The sequence below is a fragment of the Oreochromis aureus genome, linkage group 20 (genome assembly GCF_013358895.1).
Source record: "Oreochromis aureus strain Israel breed Guangdong linkage group 20, ZZ_aureus, whole genome shotgun sequence".
Classification (NCBI taxonomy): domain Eukaryota; kingdom Metazoa; phylum Chordata; class Actinopteri; order Cichliformes; family Cichlidae; genus Oreochromis; species Oreochromis aureus.
The window spans coordinates 5,989,925-6,010,033 of NC_052961.1; the positions used below are offsets into that span (position 1 = coordinate 5,989,925).

The following is a 20,109-nucleotide window of genomic DNA, read 5'->3' on the forward strand; positions in this document are numbered from 1 at the left end:
TTGCGGTACTTTTTAAACACAGATTGGCGCGTTGGCAATGAGCGATACAGCAGCTGTATCGATCACGTGACTTTTTCTTAAAGCGACGCACGCACCGATACAGGCTTCGCTAGGTGAGCTTGATACATGCGTCGGTGCGTCAGTGTTGCAGGACCCATCACTACTATCTACCTATCTACCTACCTACCTACCTATCTATCTATCTATCTATCCATCCAGCAAAAGCTACCTAAGAAACTGGTCAAAAAATAAATTGAGTGAAATTCAAAGTCTGGTCTTTTTCAAGTGTGGGCACCTCACAGACAGAGAACACTTGACAGTGAAAAACCGGCCTGGCCAGTAAAGAAAGTGGCCTTGACCAGTGAAGACTCCCCAAAGGCTCACCACAAAGACAGAGAAGACTCCACCTAGGGGCCTGGAGGAAATCTCAACTTGCCGTTTGCCTGTCTGACCAATAATCAAAAAAGCAGCATGGCTGAGTCCAAGTCACTCGCAGAGCTGAAAATAGAGCGAACCACTGCAAAAAGACTGTTTTCCAGACTCACCAACCATATAGTAAGGACCCACATGGATATGTCTGTAGAGGAGCTGCAAGATTCCTTCAAGAGACTCACAGCAGAGGGCTCCAAAGTGATTGACGTGAATGAGGAGCTTGAGGCCGCCTACATCACGCAGTGTGAAGCAGAGGGCACACCGGAGCTGATGGGCCAACAGAGAGCAGACGTCGAGAAAATGAAGAATGTGAGCAGAAGTTGAAGGAGGCGAAGCACCTGATCAGAGAGACACTGTGGACATCATATGGTGAAAGAGAACTGACCCTTGCTCTAAAAGCAGCAGAAATGGAGTGTGAGAACGTCTCATCCACTCAGCCTGATACACCCCTGGAGGCATATGATTTTATGCTCCACCACCTAAAAGAACTGGTGAAGAAAGCTAAGCAGGCACACCAGACATGGAACTGCTGGGCTCCTCCTGTTGAGAGGCGGGATTGTGATCGTCGACTAATGGAGCTTGAAACCTGCCTTCCAAAGCTGGTGTCAGGGAAGGCGGCCCTGATCAAAGCAGAGAGAATTAAAAAAGATGCCGACCAAGCAGTTGTCACAGTCCGCAACGCAGCCCCGGTCGCAGCCATAAAACTGAAAGCCACAGCTTTACCAAAGTTCACCGGCAGCCAGCGTGAGTTCTACAGATGGTGGAAGGAATGGGAGGCTCTGCAAAAGCAAGGTGAACCAACCAGGTCCATGGAAGTAAAGAAATTCCAACTTCTCGATAGTCTCGATGATAAAGTGGCCAAAGATCTGCGCCTGTCCACATACACCTCGGCAGATGAGATCTTCAGAGTCCTTGAGAACCGCTATGGAAATCAAGCCACCATCGCCATTGAAATCATTGAGGAGCTTCAAGCTATCCCTCCTGTCCGTAGCAACCAGCCTAGAAGAATAATAGAGCTTATCCACGCAGTTGAAAAGGCCCTCTATGATTTGAATGAGCTGGATAAAGCAAATGCCATAAAGAACCTATTAGTAATAAAGTCTATTGAAAGCAAGCTGCCTGAGTCCCTAAAGAAAGACTGGCTTACCCACGCTGCTGATCCAAAGAACGCTGGGACTCCTCAGAACCAGTTTGACAAGCTGCTCGCATACCTCCAATCTCAAGAGTCCATCTACGAGCAGTTAGACCAGCTGAGAGACATCGACCCTGCCAAGGAGAGAACAAAGTTCCCAATAAAGTACGCCTGTACCAAGTCAGTTAAATCCAGTACTGATCCAGCAGGCTGCATCATCTGTGGGGACCCGAAGCACAAGAGAAAGCTCTACATCTGCAGACGGTTTAGAACCAACACAAAGTAACAGGAGAAAAAAGATGCAGTGCAGCAACTTGGAGCCTGCAAGAGGTGCCTCGAGATCCACGACAAACCCTGCAGAAAGACGACTTACCTGTGTGGAAATCCAGAGTGCAAAGACCAGCATCATTACCTTCTTTGTCCCTTGCCATGACCCTTATCACAAAGGTCCAAGTCTGGTCCGGTGAGAGCTGAGAGGAGGAGGTACACAGAGGTTCAAGAAGAGTTAATCTCTAAACTATCGCCAGAGCTAGCACAGCAGTGTCGGGAAGCTTTCTGCAACGTCTCATCACGAGCCTTCAACTCCATGGCAGCAGAGAGAGGTCTACTGGAGGAGACTGGTCTAAAAGAGTACCCTGTGATTCTGATGCTCCTTGACGTTATCGCCAATGATGGGCAGAGAATTGGGACACTAATTGATCTAGCATCTGACACAAACTGCATAACCCATAAAGCTGCAAGTAAGCTCAACCTTCGCAGTGAAGACGTCATGCTTGTCATCCAGGGTGTCGGAGGTATGAAGGTGTCTGTGGCAACCAAGCGCTACCTTCTCAAGATCCGTGTCAACACCTCGAGAAGAACTTTAAAGCCTCACCAGTTAGTCTGCTATGGTCTTGACAAGATTGCTGAAGTGGAAAGACATGTTCCACCTCAGAAGCTACAGAAGATCTTCCCTGACGTCCCTCTCCAAGACCTCATCAGACCCAGAGAGATCCAGCTTCTAATCAGCCATAAAGAAGGCCAGCTGGTGCCCCCAAAGATCCGCTCCATCGGTGACCTGGTGCTCTGGGACGGTCCACTTGGCAAGACAATTGGGGGCACGCATCCAGACCTCTTTGAGGAAGTCACCTTGATGGTCCACACCTCCAAGACTCACTTCGCAAGATCAATGAGAGCTGCTGCATTCAAGTACCAAGAGTTCACTAAAGAACTAGCTTCCTGTCAGCATCCTGATCACCCTGAGACTCTATCCACCACAGCTACCAGCAGCAGAGACTTTCTGAAGTGGTGGAGGTGGGAAAGCATTGGAGCCGCTTGCCAGCCGAGATGTGGAGGGTGTCGTTGTGGGAACTGCCAGCCAGGAGGTAAAGAAATGACGCTCGCTGAAGAGAGGGAGAGGGAGATGGAGATCGTGAGAAATGGCCTGACTTATTCAACTGGAGATGACCACAGCAGTGAACCGCATTGGCATGCCAAGTACCCATGGGTAGAAGATCCAGCAACCTTGCCAAATAACAGGAAAGCAGTAGAAGCAACATTCATCAGAACCGAGATGAAACTATCTAAAGAACCTGAATGGAAGACGGCCTATGCTGCACAAGTTCATGAGATGGTAAACCGCAGAGCTGCAGTGAAGCTGTCCAAAGAAGTCCTGCAGAGTTGGACTGGGCCAGTATGGTATATAAGCCACCTCATCGCGCCAAATCCACACTCGGTCTCTACCCCAGTGAGGTTGGTGTGGAACAGCAGCCAGAAGTGCAGAGGCCTCAGCCTGAATGACATCCTCATCAAAGGTCCTGATGTCCTGAACCTGATAAGAGCTGTCCTGCTGAGGTTCCTAGCTGGTGTCTACGCCGCCCTTGGCGACATCCGCAAGATGTACAACTCCGTCTGGCTGGAAGATCGAGAGGTCCACTCGCACAGATTCTTGTGGCGTGACACAGATGATGCAGGCATAGAAGACTATGCCATAACAAGAGTCAACATTGGAGACAAACCTGCTGGTTGCATAGCCCAAGTCGCCATGAGAGAAACTGCAAACCTACCTTCATTCAGTCACTTCAAAGAAGAGAAACGTGTGCTGGAAGAAGATGCTTATGTCGATGACATCCTGACATCACACAATGACCTCGACCATTTGAGACGCCTAACAGCCAACATCGAGCACATCCTGAGAGCTGGAGGTTTCTACATGAAGCCTTGGGTCTACTCCAGTCAAAGTTGGAGGGAGGAGTCAAAGAAAGAGTTGCCTCGATCAGAGCCAAAGACTATGATCCTGCCAAACCAGCTGACGGAAGATGATAACAAAGCCCTTGGCCTTGGCTACACCATCAATGATGACAAACTTCATGTCATGGTTGCAGTGAACTTTTCAAAGAAAAGGAGGAAAATGCGCCTTGGTCAAGACCTGCTCAGAGAAGAAGTCGGAGAGCAAACATCTGATCCACTAACCAGGCGAGAACTGCTAAGCCAAGTCTCCGGCCTATATGACCCACTCGGTCTTGTGACTCCTGTCAAACAGAAGGGTGCCATCCTGGTAAGGAGAGCTTTCCAAGAAGCAAAAGTAAAGTACCGCCTCGAAGACACATGGGACGCAGCCTTGTCTGAAGGTCTCCGAGAAGACGCCATAAAGCTTCTGGAAGAGTATGCTGACCTGAAGAAACTGCATTTCACTAGAGCCATGACTCCACCAGATCCCTGTGCAGAGCCCAGTGCCATCACGTTCTCTGATGGCAGTGAACACGCATATGGCGCAGTGATGTACCTTCGCTGGAGTTGCAGCCATAGTGTCATCGTGAGACTAGTAGAGTCTAAAGCCAAACTGACGCCTCTCAACCATAAAGGCGATCCTGTTAAAGCAGAGATGTGTGGCGCCGTCTTTGCTGCCCGTCTGAAGACCTACTTCCAGAGGCACTGCAGAATCCAGGTCAAAAAATGGTACCACCTCGTCGACAGTCAGACCGTCTTGGGTGCAATCCAGCGTGAGAGCTACGGTTTCCAGACTTTCTTCACAAACCGTGTTGGTGAGATCCAGAGTAATGGTAAATGGTAAATGGCCTGTATTTATATAGTGCCTGTAGCACTGATGTCCAAGATTGGTGGTGGATTGGTGGTGGATTCCCGGGTCAGCGAACATTGCAGACATTCTCACCAGAGGGGCCAGTCCAAATGCCCTAACCGAGGACTCCGAGTGGCAGTTGGGTCCAAAGTTTCTCCAACTTCCTGAAGATGAGTGGCTGAAGAAATCCGCCCGAGAAGTCGCTGCCCAAGCTCGAGAAAGGGTCACAAAGTTACAGAAAAAGACTTTTGTTGCAGTCCTTACCAGAATCCACATGAAGGCAGCTCAGGACTCAGCACACGTAGAGTCGAGAAGACCACTAGCAGGAGTAGCAACCCAACAGCTAATTGACAAAAGGCGATTCAGCAACCTGAGAAGGCTGATTGGGAGCGTGGCGTGGGTCTGGAGGGCTGCCAAAAAGTTCATGAGATCCAAGACCAGAGACCAAGAAAAGTGGGAGGTAGTACCATCTTCGGGTGTCCTCACAGTCAGCGAGAGACGAGATGCTTTTCGAGACCTTTGCCTGGCAGCACAAGAGGGCGTCAACTTCCCAAGCACCACAACAGACAGACTAGTCGTTTACAGAGACCCAACAAGTGGACTTCTAGTTTGTGGTGGCAGAATCCAGACCTTCAAAGAAGACCGCAAAGCTGTTCCCCTTCTACCATTCTAAGCCTGGTTATCCACCCTCCTTGCCAGAGAAGCACACAGCGAGGGACATGACGGAGTGGCAGGAACCTTACTGCGGATGAGAATGAAGGCTTGGGTTGTCAGAGGAAGAATTATTGCCCAAAAGGTCGTGGACCAGTGCATCATCTGCAAGAAGGCAAAGGCAAGAACCTGTAAGCAACTAATGGGAGACTTACCTAAAGAGAGGTCAAATCCTGCTGCACCATTCGAATTCACATCTGTCGACCTGTTTGGACCCTATCATGTGAGGGATGAAAGAAGTACAAACCATGGTCAACAACTTCTGGAGGTCCTGGAGCCAACTCGCTGGACCAAACCTGTTCATCTGCAAGGGATTGTTCGAGATGTGCATGTGAGGGTCTCTCCAAGTTCCAGCATTGCAGTCAAGAGTCCAAAATCCGCTACCAGAAGTCCTGAGCTGAGCACCATTTTACATCGAGACATCCGGCGTCTTGTGGTCCTTTTACTGGTGGAAGATCAAGCCAGGGACCAGCCCACCTGAGTGCGATCTTTCCATGCAGTGCTGAGAAAAGATCGAGTGGGAGGTGTCGCGTTGACCTAGTAGGTGTGGCTGTTACTCTTCTCTTCCTCCTCCTGCCCACTACCTGCTCTGTGCTGCTGCCGATTAGACCTTGTGTGCAATCTATAACTAAGCGCGGCCTGGTGTGCACCGCTCCGCCAGGTGAGCTGAATTAGAGCAATCAAGGGCAGGCGTGCCTAGTAGACCTTAAAATGCATGCAGCAGTCATTTGACATACTGAGAGGACAGCAAACACAGCACAATCCACTTTCCACTGTGAGGAAGACTTTGAACTAGACGGGCTATCGGTTTTTCACCTACCTATCTATCTATCTATCTATCTATCTATCTATCTATCTATCTATCTATCTATCTATCTATCTATCCTACCTACCTACCTACCTACCTACCTACCTACCTACCTACCTACCTACCTACCTACCTACCTACCTACCTACCTATCCATCCAGCAAAAGCTACCTAAGAAACTGGTCAAAAAATAAATTGAGTGAAATTCAAAGTCTGGTCTTTTTCAAGTGTGGGCACCTCACAGACAGAGAACACTTGACACACATTGACTCTCTCTGACTTTGAACAGCTTCTGAATACTGCGGCAAAGCAAGTTATTTTGTGCTTTATACATTATCTGTGCCATTTTATATTCGACTAAATCATAAAATTTTAGGGTATTCAGATTAATAAACAAAATGTTAGTTGGTTCTATATAGTTTGATTGATTTATAATTCTTATAGCTCCTTTTTGTAACTTGAAAATAGGAAGAGTATTTGTTTTATATGCATTACCCCATATCTCCAGACAATAAGTCATATATGGAAGCAACAGAGAACAATAAAGTGTGTATAATGATTTTTTGTTCAGGACATGCTTTGTTTTGTAGAGAATAGCAATGATTTTTGACATTTTTGTTGTCACATGATTTATATGAGACTTCCAGCTCAGCTTATCATCAATTATCACTCCAAGAAATTTATTTTCGTACACTCTTTCAATTTCAATTCCATTAACCCTGATTTAAGATACATTTTTCATTTGTCTAGTGCCAAAAATAATCAATTTTGTTTTCTTTATATTTAATGATAACTTATTTACATCAAACCAGTTTTTTAATATATTTAATTCCTTTTCCGCTGTAGTCATAAGCTGTTCTAGGTCTTTACCTGAGCAATACAGAGTGGTATCATCAGCAAACAATACAGATATTAACAGTTTGGAAACACTACATATGTCATTTATATATAATATGAATAATTTAGGGCCCAGCGCAGAGCCCTGAGGAACACCACAAGTTACCTTCAACTGATTAGATTTTACATTATTGATTTCAACATATTGACATCTGTCATCCAGGTAACTTTTCCTCCACTTATATGCTATCCCTCTTATGCCATATCTCTCTAGTTTATTCATTAATATAGAATGATCAATTGTATCAAACGCCTTTTGTAAGTCTATAAAAACACCAACAGTATATTCCTTATTATCTATTGCATTAGATATCCCTTCTACAAGTTCCATCACTGCCATCGAAGTGGACCTTTTCACTCTAAAGCCATATTGGTTATCACTTAGAAGATTATGCTTCTCAATATATTTATCAAGTCTATTAACAAATAACTTTTCTAAAATTTTTGAGAACTGTGGGAGTAGTGATATTGGCCTGTAATTGGTAAACTGACATCTCTCTCCATTTTTATGGATTGGAATAACTTTTGCTATTTTAATTTGTGAGGGAAACACACCAGTTCGAAAGGACAGATTACAAATGTATGCGAAAGGTTGCACTATATATTCTATAATACTCTTAACTAATTTCATGTCAATACCAAAACAGTCGGTGGACTTTTTATTTTTAAATGTCTTCACAATGTTAATTATTTCTCTATGAGTTACAGCACCAATAAACATGGAGGACACATTCTGAGTAATATGTTTATTTAGGTCATTATTATTTCTTGACTCTGGAATTTCTTTTGCTAAATTAAAGCCAACATTTACAAAGAAATCATTTAATTCATTTACAATGTCTTTAGTTTTATCAAGCACAATATCTTTATCTTTTTTAAAATAGTCTGGATAATTCTTATTTTTTGAGCCCTTTTTGATTATGCTATTTAATATCCTCCATGTTTCTTGTGTGTTACTTCTATTTTGCTCCAATAATGTGTGGTAATATTCTTTCTTACTTGTTCTTATAATATTTACTAATCTATTTTTATATAACTTGTACTTTATCTCAGCATCTTTCGTCCTCTGTTTTATGAATCTCTTATATAGATTATTTTTCTTTTTACATGTGTCAGGAGGAAGATATTTTTGTGGCTATTAGTATAATCATCATTACCATTTCATGTTAATAGTGATGTTGCATTTAGATGCATTTAGATGTTCAAATATATTGGTATTATATTAGTCTTTATTACAGGTCCAAGAAGAACCACTTTAAACTGTTGAGTTGAATTTATAATTTTAAAGGCTTTTGAGTGTTTTTATATTCTTACACTGGAGTCTTCAGTGGGTGAGAAGACTGAGCTGCAGCGACAGGAAGTACATGTTTTTGAAGTTGCAGGCTCTTGCAGAAGTGAAACCGAAAGCAGAGTGAGTGCAAGCCAAAGAGTAGGGTGTTTATTATGCATTTATTGCGGATTAAGCCTTAAGTAGTTGTGTTAGATTGAAACAGTTGTTTTATATATTTTACATAAGTCAAGATCATTACACACAGGATGGCCTTAGCCTGGTTGCTTGAGTTGAGGTCAACTAAGGTGCAGAGAGCATCTGCGCACAGACAGACGAGACATACACACACATACAGACACAAATAGTGAGAGAGGTCACGACACGTACGCAGTACACAGCACGCACGCGCCCCCGCACGTGCACGCACACACATATTAGATCGACTCATTTAGGTAAGAGTTTATAACTGCAAAGTTTGGGTGCGTACGTGGTAGTCTGTTCCAGGAAGTACACCAGATGTCCCAGAAGATAAGCGACAGCGAAGGCGGGCTGAGAGGAAGCACCTGGCTTCGACCCGAAGAAGATGTTCTGTTTTAAACTATGTTAAAAGTCATTGTGGTTTTGGAGTGACGTATGCTTTGTTTAAGTCTGCCTGGTAACAGGAAGACTGCCAACCCTATAAAACCTTTGTCTAATTATTGTAAGTTTAGTTCGACGCTGAAATCTGCACAGCGTTCGGACTCACACATGTGTTCATTAAAATGCCGTCTAAGTGCACCAGGCTGGATCTGTGGTTATTTTTTGGATTCCCCCTCAATATTCTGAACCTTAACATTATTGAATTATTTTCATTTTCTCTCTATAATAATCACTGGTTTTGATCACTCAGTACGAGAGCACTCCTAAGTCACTCTTTTAAAACTGCTTTAATCACTTTTCTTCTGTTAATTTCCATAACTCACTCCCCTGTCATATAACTCCTCTGAGTCAACTTCAACTTCAAGCTTTAAGTCTATTTTATTAAACATTCACACCATTCTATCACTCATACAAGTAGCAAGCTGATCTTCATTGCATATGCTTGTGTTCTTAGCCAGGTTTTAATCAATCTCTCTATGCATTAAGCTTCAGGAGCTTGTCTTTGTAAGGTTAATGGATTCTGTTTGTGTATGTTATTTTTGCATCTATGGCTTCGCAGTCTCCCAGACACTTCCCAATTCTCCAGTTAAGCAGTCAGTTTTCTTTTTCCCCGAATTACTAACCCAAATTTTAATTTCCCACCTTAAATAAAGCACTCCTAGTCTTCAGCCAGGAGCTAGGGCTTGCTTTTCAGGTTCATGGACACATCATGCTGTGAACAATTCAACCAGAAACTTGCCTTAACTTATCCCTTGATGTCAACCTCTAATTTCTTCCGACTGCTGGATCTGGAGAATTGATCCGGTTCTGCTTTACTCCTGAAAATAACAAAACTAAGACATTTTCATTATTATCCCAAGTGCTTAAATGACCCATTTCTCTATCTCTGGTCAGAAATACCAATTATGCCATGCATGTAAGCGTGTTCTTCCTTGCATTTTATGTTAATTGAGTGTAAGCTGCTTCTTCATTGAATTAATTCATTGAGTTCTTCGTTGCATTTCTATGTATTCATGTTAATGTACACTACGTGTAAGCTGTTTCTTCATTGCATCTTAAATTATAATCAGTTTTACTTCATGCATTTTTTCACTGAGCTTTAGATTCAAACTATCTCACTTCTGATTCATTTCAAAAATGATCTCACATGTAACAACTTGTGTATGTGTGTGTTCAATTCATTAATATAGTTGTCAGTTATTTTCTGATTATTTTTACCTTTTGTATTGTTTACCTCTTTGTTGTGATGTGGTGGACATCCCTAAACCATCATGAGTTCCGGCTTCAATTTCAATCCAATCATATCCTATATTCTCGCAGTCAAACTCGTCCAGCTTCATCTCTCACTGGTCCTTTTTCATTCACAGTGTCCTGTTCGGGCTTCAAAGTTCCAGCAAACACAGTCTGTTTCTTCTCTGTTTTGATCTTTCAGTATTCTTCTTCCTTCGGTCTTATTTTCATTTGCTCTGTTTTCTTCTCCATTCATCTTTTCAGTCTTCTCTTCCAAGATTGCTCCAAGCATAGCAAATATGAGAGTCAGTGCCTTCAAGCAGACACATCACACTGTTCTTCACCAGCATGCATGTTGCATCTTTCATACTGCTGGACTCATCAGTCGTCGTCAGTGTTACTGCTTTCGCTTGCACTGCTTTTAGCTTCAGTTAATTCTTCAAGTCCACGATGTTCTGTCGGTCTTCATCAGGAAATTGACTGTTCTTTAAGCTCCTTCTCAGGATAAGGAGACAATGAGAGGTGAAGCTGTCAAATTTTAAGCCAAAGGCTGGCCTGTTTTCCTCCCAATTCTGTTAATCATTTAGCCGCTGTACTCAAGGATCAATGTTGAGAGAAGTCCACCTGTATCGGCACACTAAAGCATAGAATTAATATCATATTCATTTTTTATCTTAAAACCTGCATTTGCTTCATCTGCCCAGAGTTAACTCTCTCTCTCTTCTCTGGATGCACACTTGTCACAGTGACTTTCCCTTTTATGGGCATGCATTTCCTGTCCCCCACACACACACACACACTTCCTGTTTGTGCAGACTCTGCAGGCAACAGGCAGACTCTATCTCCCCTTAAATTTCACAGTCTACAAACAATCAGTAATTCTCCTAAATCTTGATTTAAAAACAATACACCTTCATTTCACTCACGCACTTTTAAATAGAGCTCTTTCCAACATCAGGACAACTAACACTTCTCCACACACGTCACCCTTCTTTAGGTCAGTTTGTAGCGTATACACTTATGTGTTTTCGATCAGAAAAATAAACTCAACCTCTCATAACATCACTCATGCGTTTCTTGAATTAAAGCACTTTCAAACTTTAAACATCCTATTTTACATCACAAAAGAAATATATTTCACACTCCTTTATTTCATTGCATCCTTTATTGCATCTTCTATCCCCTTTGTGATCCATGGCTTATTTGATCTGTGATGCTTTCTAGTGATTTTCATTAAAGGACAATGTTTTTCATATAGTAAAATTACAGTTGATAGGAATGCATCATATGCACTACTTGAATCTTCATTTGCAAAAACCTCATTCCAATTGTGTTCCTTTAAGTCCACCTGGAGGGCAGCAATGGCTCTTGTTGTTCTATGTCGTATCATATCAAATGTTTGATTCTTTTTTTTAGTTTTAATCCCAAAATAATTTTGAAAAATTGCAAAAACAGGAAGATGATCGCTTATATCAGTTATAAGAAGTCCACCTACTATTTCATGGTCAATTTTATTTGTGAATATATTATCTATCAATGTAGCTGTATCAATTGTTATTCTACTTGGTTTTATAATTACAGGGAAAAGGGAGTTACTATACATTGTACTGATGAAATCTGTTGTTTTCTGATGTCCGTTTGGGTTTAGCAAATCTATATTAAAATCACCACAAATTATTTGCACTTTTTTATCATTTAGGTTGCTAAACATAGCAGCAAGTTTTTCATTGAATGTCTCAAGGCATGATCCTGGTGTCCTATAGATGCAACTTATAATTATATTGCTAGCTTTTTCAACATGGATTTCAATAGTAACACATTCCATTACGTCATCTATGATGCTTGACATACATTCAATCAGACTACATTTCAAAACTTTATCTACATATAAAGCAACACCGCCTCCTTTTTTATTCACCCTGTTCATTGTAAATAATTTGTATCCTTCCAGTCCCATTTCACTAACTTTCTCATTATCGAGCCATGTTTCTGATATTGCAATTATATTAAACTTTTTTAACTTACTTAAACATTCCGTAATTTTAGAAAATTTTTTATACAGGCTTCGACTATTGAAATGTATGACCGACAATGCATTTGCCATTTTAATATTCATATTAAATTGGTCATCTGTATAGTACTCACAAGTACTATTATTGTTATTGTAGAAGTGATTATCTGGGTCAATGTCTTGATGCATTCTCAATCATCCAGGAAATTAAATCTCCAAAAGTTGAATCTGTTCATCTGGACGTAGCGTTTTGTGGGAGAAACGTTTCGTCACTCATCCAAGTGACTTCTTCAGTCTCAGAGACTGAAGTCCTTCTCCTTTATCAAGTTTTTTTAGTTGTTTTATTTCATCCATTAGGTCATGTAGCATACCTTGTTGTTTAGCCACTTTGCTCAGTTCATCAGACATGAAATTAAGCGATTTCCTAATCTCCTCCAACTCCTGGGTTTGCTTTTTTAGGCGGCATTTTGAAAATGGTGAGATTGGTATTACCTTGTGATGGGCCGTTGAAGTCACTGTCGATTTACTTGTTGGTGCCTTGCTAGAGGATCCTGGGCCCGGTGGTTGCTGGAGGATCCTGGGCCTAGCGGCTGCTGGTCCTTCTTCTTAATAGACCGACCGACCGACAGACATGACATGTATATATATATATATATATATATATATATATATATATATATATACATATATATATATATATATATATATATATATATATATATATATATATATATATATATATATATATATATATATATATATATATATATACACATATGTACACATATATATATATATATATATATATATATATATATATATATATATATATACACACACATGTGTACATATATATATATATATATATATATATATATATATACACACATGTACACATATATATATATATATATATATATATATATATATATATATATATATATATATATACATATATATATGTACATATATATATATATATATATATACACACACACACACTCTTTGGTAAATGTGGCTACATTCCATTCAACACAGTGGAAATGGCTTGAAATTAAAACAAGCAAGTGGCAGAAAATGGTCCCAGGATATAATATTGAATTACAATATTATAATATTGTCTAATATTATTGGATTTTTTCAGAAGAAGAAACTCAGACTCTTTACTAAATTTCAAATACAGGAGAGTCAAAGGCTTCTGTGTAATCAAAATAACAAAGAATCAGTTTAGTTAAAATCTGACTTTTATTATGGAGACAACTCAGGGCCAATAAAACAACAAAATAATGAAATAGAAAAAAATAATACAGAAAAAAAATACCATAAAATCAAACAGGTAAGAACATCAGTGACTCTACATCCTAGACAGGAGCATAACTGAATTCATGCCATGATTGGATAAAGACAAAATAATGCAATTTACAAGCATCTTTCCAATTTCGTGAGACTAAAATGACTTTATTTTCATAGCAGTGCAACAAGAAGGCACAATACCCTTATGTGACTGTAAAGTAAAGATTTACATTAACTAAATCCTTTCACGGCAGGAGCAGAAGCAAAAGAAATACATTTCCTTTCTTTTCCTTCTAACTGCTTTTTTGTAGCATTTGGATTACATTTGCAAAAGACTAAAAGAGCTAAAACAATATACACATGACAGAAATTAAAAATATTCTATATTCCGTCCTCACATAGTCCATAATATAAAAAAGATGCGGACAATTCCCTGTGTTACTTACATTGCTGTGGGCACCAGAAAACTAGGATTCTCACAAATAATAGGTAACAATGCATTAAATGTTTTCTTCTGGATTAATATGGTCTGAGTCTCATTTACAAGAGCAGAAAGAAGCAGTCACTGAACAGTCATTCAAAAAGAAAAATCCAAAATATATTAATAGTCCTTTTGTTGCACCTGATTCGTGACATCAGAATCAGTCAGTCATTTCTGAAGTCTGGTAAGCCCTCTGTTGCAGTTGTGACATTCCCCGCTGCATCTTGCTTTAGGTCACTCCACAGTTGGTTTTGTTGCTTAGAAAGTTTTGGTTTATCTCGCAATCTCACAATCATGTCTGCATCAGCATCTCTGCGATTTTTTTTATCCATTCATCTTGACTTTGTGCATCAGCTGCATCTTGCGCTGCCGCAGCAGCAGCAGCAGCAGCAGCAGAAGCAGAAGCAGCTGCAACAATTGCATTGTGTGCTAAAGCGGCAGCTGCAACACCTGGATCTGGCACTGCAGCTGCAGCAGCAACACCTGGATCTGGCACTGCAGCTGCAGCAGCAACACCTGGATCTGGCACTGCAGCTGCAGCAGCAACACCTGGATCTGGCACTGCAGCTGCAGCTGCAACACCTGGATCTGGCACTGCAGCTGCAGCAGCAACACCTGGATCTGGCACTGCAGCATCTGCATCTTGCGCTTTACCTTCTGCTGTACCTTGCACTATAGCCACTGCAGCTGCAGTGCAAGATGCAGCTGCTGCTTCAGCAGCCTTTTGCGCTGCAGCTGCAGCAACAGCTGCCTTTTCTGCTGCAGCTTTTTCTACAGCTGCATCTTGAGCTAGAGCTTTAGCTTTAGCTGCATCTTGAGCTAGAGCTTTAGCTTTATCTTTAGTTGCACATAAGGCTGTTGCCGCGTTTTTTGCCTTCTTGCAAAGTGAACAACAATATGCGCAACATTCATTTTTTTCATGTCCTGCTGCAGCTCTTGCTTTATCTGCTGCAGTTCTCGCTTTATCTGCTGCAGTTCTCGCTTTATCTGCTGCAGTTCTCGCTTTATCTGCTGCAGTTCTCGCTTTATCTGCTGCAGTTCTTGCTTGAGCTGCTTTAGATTGCTTATCAGATTTTGCTATAGATTCAGCAACAGCTTTTCTTGCGTCTTCAGTAGCTTTTCTTGCGTCTTCAGTAGCTTTTCTTGCATCTTCAGTAGCTTTTCTTGCATCTTCAGTAGCTTTTCTTGCATCTTCAGAAGCTTTTCTTGCATCTTCAGTAGCTTTTCTTGCATCTTCATCTGCAGCTACAGCATTCGCTTCAACCGCTGCATCTGCATCTGGAGCTGCAGCATTTGCTTCAGCCACTTCATCTGCAGCTTCTGCCGCTGCAGCTGCAGCTTCTGCCGCTGCCGCTGCATCTGCTGCCGCTGCCGCTGCATCTGCTGCCGCTGCAGCTGCTGCCGCTGCAGCTGCTGCCGCTTCATCTGCCGCTGCAGCTGCTGCCGCTGCAGCTGCTGCCGCTTCATCTGCATCTGCAGCTGCAGCATTCGCTTCAGCCACTGCAGCTTTTGTTTCAGCTGCTACAGCCGCTGCAGCTTTTTTGTTAGCTTTTTCTGCAGCTGCTGCAGCTTTTACTTTAGCTATTTTTGCAGCTGCTGCAGCTTTTACTTTAGCTATTTCTGTTGCTTTCGCTGCTACAGCCGCTGCAGCTACTGCTTGAGCTTGCAAAGCAGCAGCTTTTGCTTCTTCTACAGGTTTTGCTGCATCTTGCACATGTTGCTTTGTTGCTGCTACTTGCACTGCAGCTTCTGCAGCTTTCACTGCGGCTTCTGCAGCTTTCACTGCAGCTTCTGCTGCTGCAGCAGAAGCTGCTGCATGTTGATTTTCATCTGCATTTTTAACTTTCTCAAAGATGTTGTTGGTCAATTCTTGTTTTGCTGCATCTCTGAGTATCTCTTTCAGTACCCTTTCTCCCTGTTCCAAGATCACTATGTCATCAACAGTTGTTTTTCTACAGAAGCCATTACACCATTTACAGCACTGATAGCAATCACACAGTGACATTAGGGTCAGCAGAAAAACTATGCACAAGAGCACAGCGAATCCAATAAGCTGAAAATGAATCATCGAAGATCAATTAAAATAAGATTAAACAGTGTTAAATTCTGTAAGGGAACCAAAAAAGAAAAACACTCACCACTGATGTGTTTTTCAGAGTATTGATGGCCACCTTTTCCTCAGCTGTGATGTTGGTTTTATCTTTGCAGGCTAACTGTGATTGTTCTGTTCCACTCTTACAACAAATATACCAGTCTCCATCAACGAGCACAGAGACAACCCACAGCAGACCAACACAAATTGCCTTAATAATTCGACTCCAGAAGACTCCACATAACTGAATCATGACACATCCCTGTTTACATCCAAATGCATATTTCCAGGTCTTCTGTAATGTCTTGTCTGTCCAAAGTACTAAGAAAAAAATTATGAAAGTTGGCATGGCCATATACATGTTGCAGTCATTAGCTTGATCTTTACAAGTGCATGCCGCATTCCGCTCAAGTAAAATATTGTATGTGAAACTGCCAATGATGGTAACAAAAATGCTGAGAGCCCTAAAGGGAAAATTAGTCAGAAAGTCCTTCATCTTTGGCAGAGAGTTTGTATCTGATGAGCGCTGCAGCTTAGAATGTGAACAAGTATCAACAAGACCACAAGCATTTCCCTTTTGAGAAAAAAGGGTTCTGAAGGGGTGGGACTTAACTCAGAATTCTCTGTAGTTTAGGAGGTAGAGCAGGTCACCTACTGATCGGAAGGTGAGTAGTTTGATCCCTGGCTCCTCCAGCCTGCATGTCAAGTATTCAGAGTGTGAATGTGTGTATGAAGGAAGCATGTTACTATTGCACTATTATGTTCCAGCAGCAGTATTATTTGATATATTGCTAATTATAAATTATATAAATTATTCAATTTAAAATAAATTTGCTGCGTTTCCTTTGTTGAGATTTTTTTAATCTGTGCTAAATACGGCACATGTTGTTATAACATAGCTTGATTAAGGTATACAAAAGGCTGACATCTGGGTCCAGAGCTGAGACTGTTCTGGGCCAGCACAGGACCACGAGTGTGTCTGCAACTGGCCTTGTGCTGGCCACCTCTGGCAAACCTGATCTGGACCACTAAAGAGCCGTCATTCTTTGCAGTACGTGGGGCATATGTAAGCACATTGTGTGGGACAGATTCGGGCCTTACCAATTTTGCCATGTGCGTAGGATCTCTTGATATTCAAAAATGAAAATTTTTGCTAAAATGATTTCCAATTTATTAAGAATCACACCCTGATAACTTACAAATTAACAAAAGCAGACTGAAAAATGTTGAAGTGGACAAAGTTTAGATCAAAGACAGGTTAAGATACAAAGAACCTAACTGTCTAATATTGTGATGATAATGCAGAGGTTCCTAAAGGTTTGTAAATAATCTCTCCATTTATATTGAGTGTATCACATCTACTAGCAACTTAGAAGTTGTTATCCACTGAACATAAACCAAATAAAACCATTTAGTTCCTGTTCCTGAAACATGTTATGGAACCTGCTGCTGGACTGTCATTTGTGTTACCCACTATTTTTTGTTTTGGTAATGCAGTTCCAACACATTCTCACTCCTAACTCGTCAAAAGTGTGACGCATGGTCAGGCTCCCTCTGCTTCATTTATCAACGCGCAGGGTACCCCCCTCGCGTCGAGAATTGATGTGTAGGGTACACTTATTGAATACTATAGAGCTTCCTAAACGTTGTTTATTGACGACAATAGATTTCTGCGGATGAGCCTGTTGTCCGTATATTTATATATTTCTGAAATCACATTGTTAGTGACGTATACTGAACACAAATTATATAATGTGAACAACTACCCGAAAAAAAGCAGATAAATTAAATACAGGCTACTACTTTTGTATCGTTTATTGCATTGATGGAGGGAGTGATGTATGCTTGGTAATGGCACAGCTAGCGACTGGGTAACTTTATTCACCCGCTTCGGATGTTATCAGTCCATACAATGGGCGTTATTAGCAGAAATCATTGCCATAGATATGGGCCAACTCCACCTGCTAGATTGTTCAGAAGATTGTTATCATCCATCCAGATGGAGGATCACTAACAGGAGCGTGGGAAGACTCCAGAATCCACTCTGGCTGGAATCTGGTGAATACAGCAGTGTTACAGGTAAGGCCATTTAAATGGACAGCATTTATAGAATGACTATTAAAAGTCAGTGAGTGTCAATAATGTTAATGTGGTTATGTTAGTAATACACCGAGTGCTAATATAACGGCTTTAAGATGCATTTGTAGATACTATTGCGTGTCTTACCGTCTTTATAATAATAAAAATAATGGATTAAATTTATATAGTGCTTTTCAAGACCCTCAAAGCGCTTTACAATTCCACTATTCATTCATTCACACACTGGTGGAGGCAACCCAGCCAACATTTATATGTGGGGCCCATATGGTTTGGAAATGGGCTGAAAAATGGGCCCCATATAGGATTGTCCGCGGGTTCCGTAATGGCCCCATATTAAATGCCCATATAGGTGTTATATTGGTAAAATCTGGGAACTAAATGGGCCCCAACTGGGCAAAGTACACAGAAACCCACCCGGGCCCCATCTTTCAAGTTTTTGTGGGTACCATTGTGGGTACCACAAAGGCTAAAAAGTGGGTTTTAAGTGGGATTGTCCACGGGTTCCATAATGGCCCCATTTTATAAGCCCATCTCGGTGTTATATTGGTAAAATCTGGGAACTAAATGGGCCCCAACTAGGCAAAGTACACAGAAACCCACCCGGGCCCCACCTTTCAAGTTTTTTTGTGGGTACCATGTGGTTACCACATAGGCTAAAAAGTGGGTTTTAAGTGGGATTGTCCGCGGGTTCCATAATAGACCCATTTTAAATGCCCATCTCGGTGTTATATTGGTAAAATCTGGGAACTAAATGGGCCCCAACTAGGCAAAGTACACAGAAACCCACCCGGGCCCCACCTTTCAAGTTTTTTTTTTGTGGGTACCATGTGGTTACCACATAGGCTAAAAAGTGGGTTTAAGTGGGATTGTCCATGGGGTTCCATAATGGCCCCATTTTAAAAAGCCCATCTCGGTGTTATATTGGTAAAATCTGGGAACTAAATGGGCCCCAACTAGGCAAAGTACACAGAAACCCAACCGGGCCCCATCTTTCAAGTTCTTAGTGGGTACAACATGAGGAAAACATGAGCTAAAACGTTGGAATGGCATTATCAGTGGGTTCTGTAGTTGCATCTTACTTCTAGTTTGAATTGGCTAATTTCTGGCACCGAGTGGGCCCCATGTAGTAAAATAATCACAAAATCAATTTTTCAGATGGCTAATACGGGTTCTGTGACACAAAGACACCAAATATATTAAAGCTGACCACAAACAAAAACTAGTTTGTAAATAAAACCATTTCAAAAATCACGAGGGTATACAAAACAACATTTTTCACATTTATTTTGTCCAACAACTGTGATTTTACGTAACTGTATTCCAAAGTGCGTAAACTTTTAAAAAACTAGAAATGCCAAACTACATCAAAATTCCTTAGATATTCGGAACTGTTGCAACAGTGAGAAAAAGTCAGATGGAAAACTCAAAAGCTTATCTTGAATCAGCAGGGTTTCTTTTTTTGTTTTTTTACAGAGCCGTAAGTCTATTTTGTACCCTTGCAGCCCTCGGTCCTCCTCTGTCTTTAGTTCCAGTGAACCACTTGGAGAGAGCCTTCTTTGCTTCTTGCAAGTTGACTTTTGATGTTAAATAATTCTTCTTCAGTGCCTCTGCAAATGAAGAAGAAAAATGGGCAAGCCAAAGTAAAGTTAATCTTAGCTTACTTAATTTGGTGATGATTTGCAAAGAACAATGTTTATTTCACTTTATTGCCTCAAAATATATATATAAATTGCATGATAACCAATCTCATTTACACTTTCAAACACTTTATTAAAAAAGTTTAGTTTTCTAAAGTTCAAATGTCTCAAGTGAAACTAACTTACCATACACAACATTAAAAAGACGTAAATCTCTGAACTTTTTTTTCCCATATCGGCCAAGCATGTTGTACTCCACAGCCAGCTCAGGTCATATGAGGAATTTCATCATCCTTCTTGTGGCATCGTCTCACACTT

At 41.2% G+C, this 20,109-nt stretch overlaps 1 protein-coding gene across 1 annotated transcript in view; it reads right to left on the reverse strand.

Moving 5' to 3' along the window:
- The window catches only part of LOC116320801 (deleted in malignant brain tumors 1 protein), a 90,568-nt gene extending 70,466 nt beyond the window's left edge, over positions 1 to 20,102 (reverse strand). The window contains exons 1-4 of the mRNA XM_039604276.1: positions 19,978 to 20,102; positions 19,649 to 19,761; positions 16,101 to 18,109; positions 12,681 to 12,793 (exon numbers count right to left, since the gene is read on the reverse strand). The gene's annotated coding sequence lies outside the window, so the exon portion shown is untranslated. The remainder of the gene's footprint in view (positions 1 to 12,680; positions 12,794 to 16,100; positions 18,110 to 19,648; positions 19,762 to 19,977) is intronic.
- Between the last annotated feature and the right edge of the window lie 7 nt (positions 20,103 to 20,109).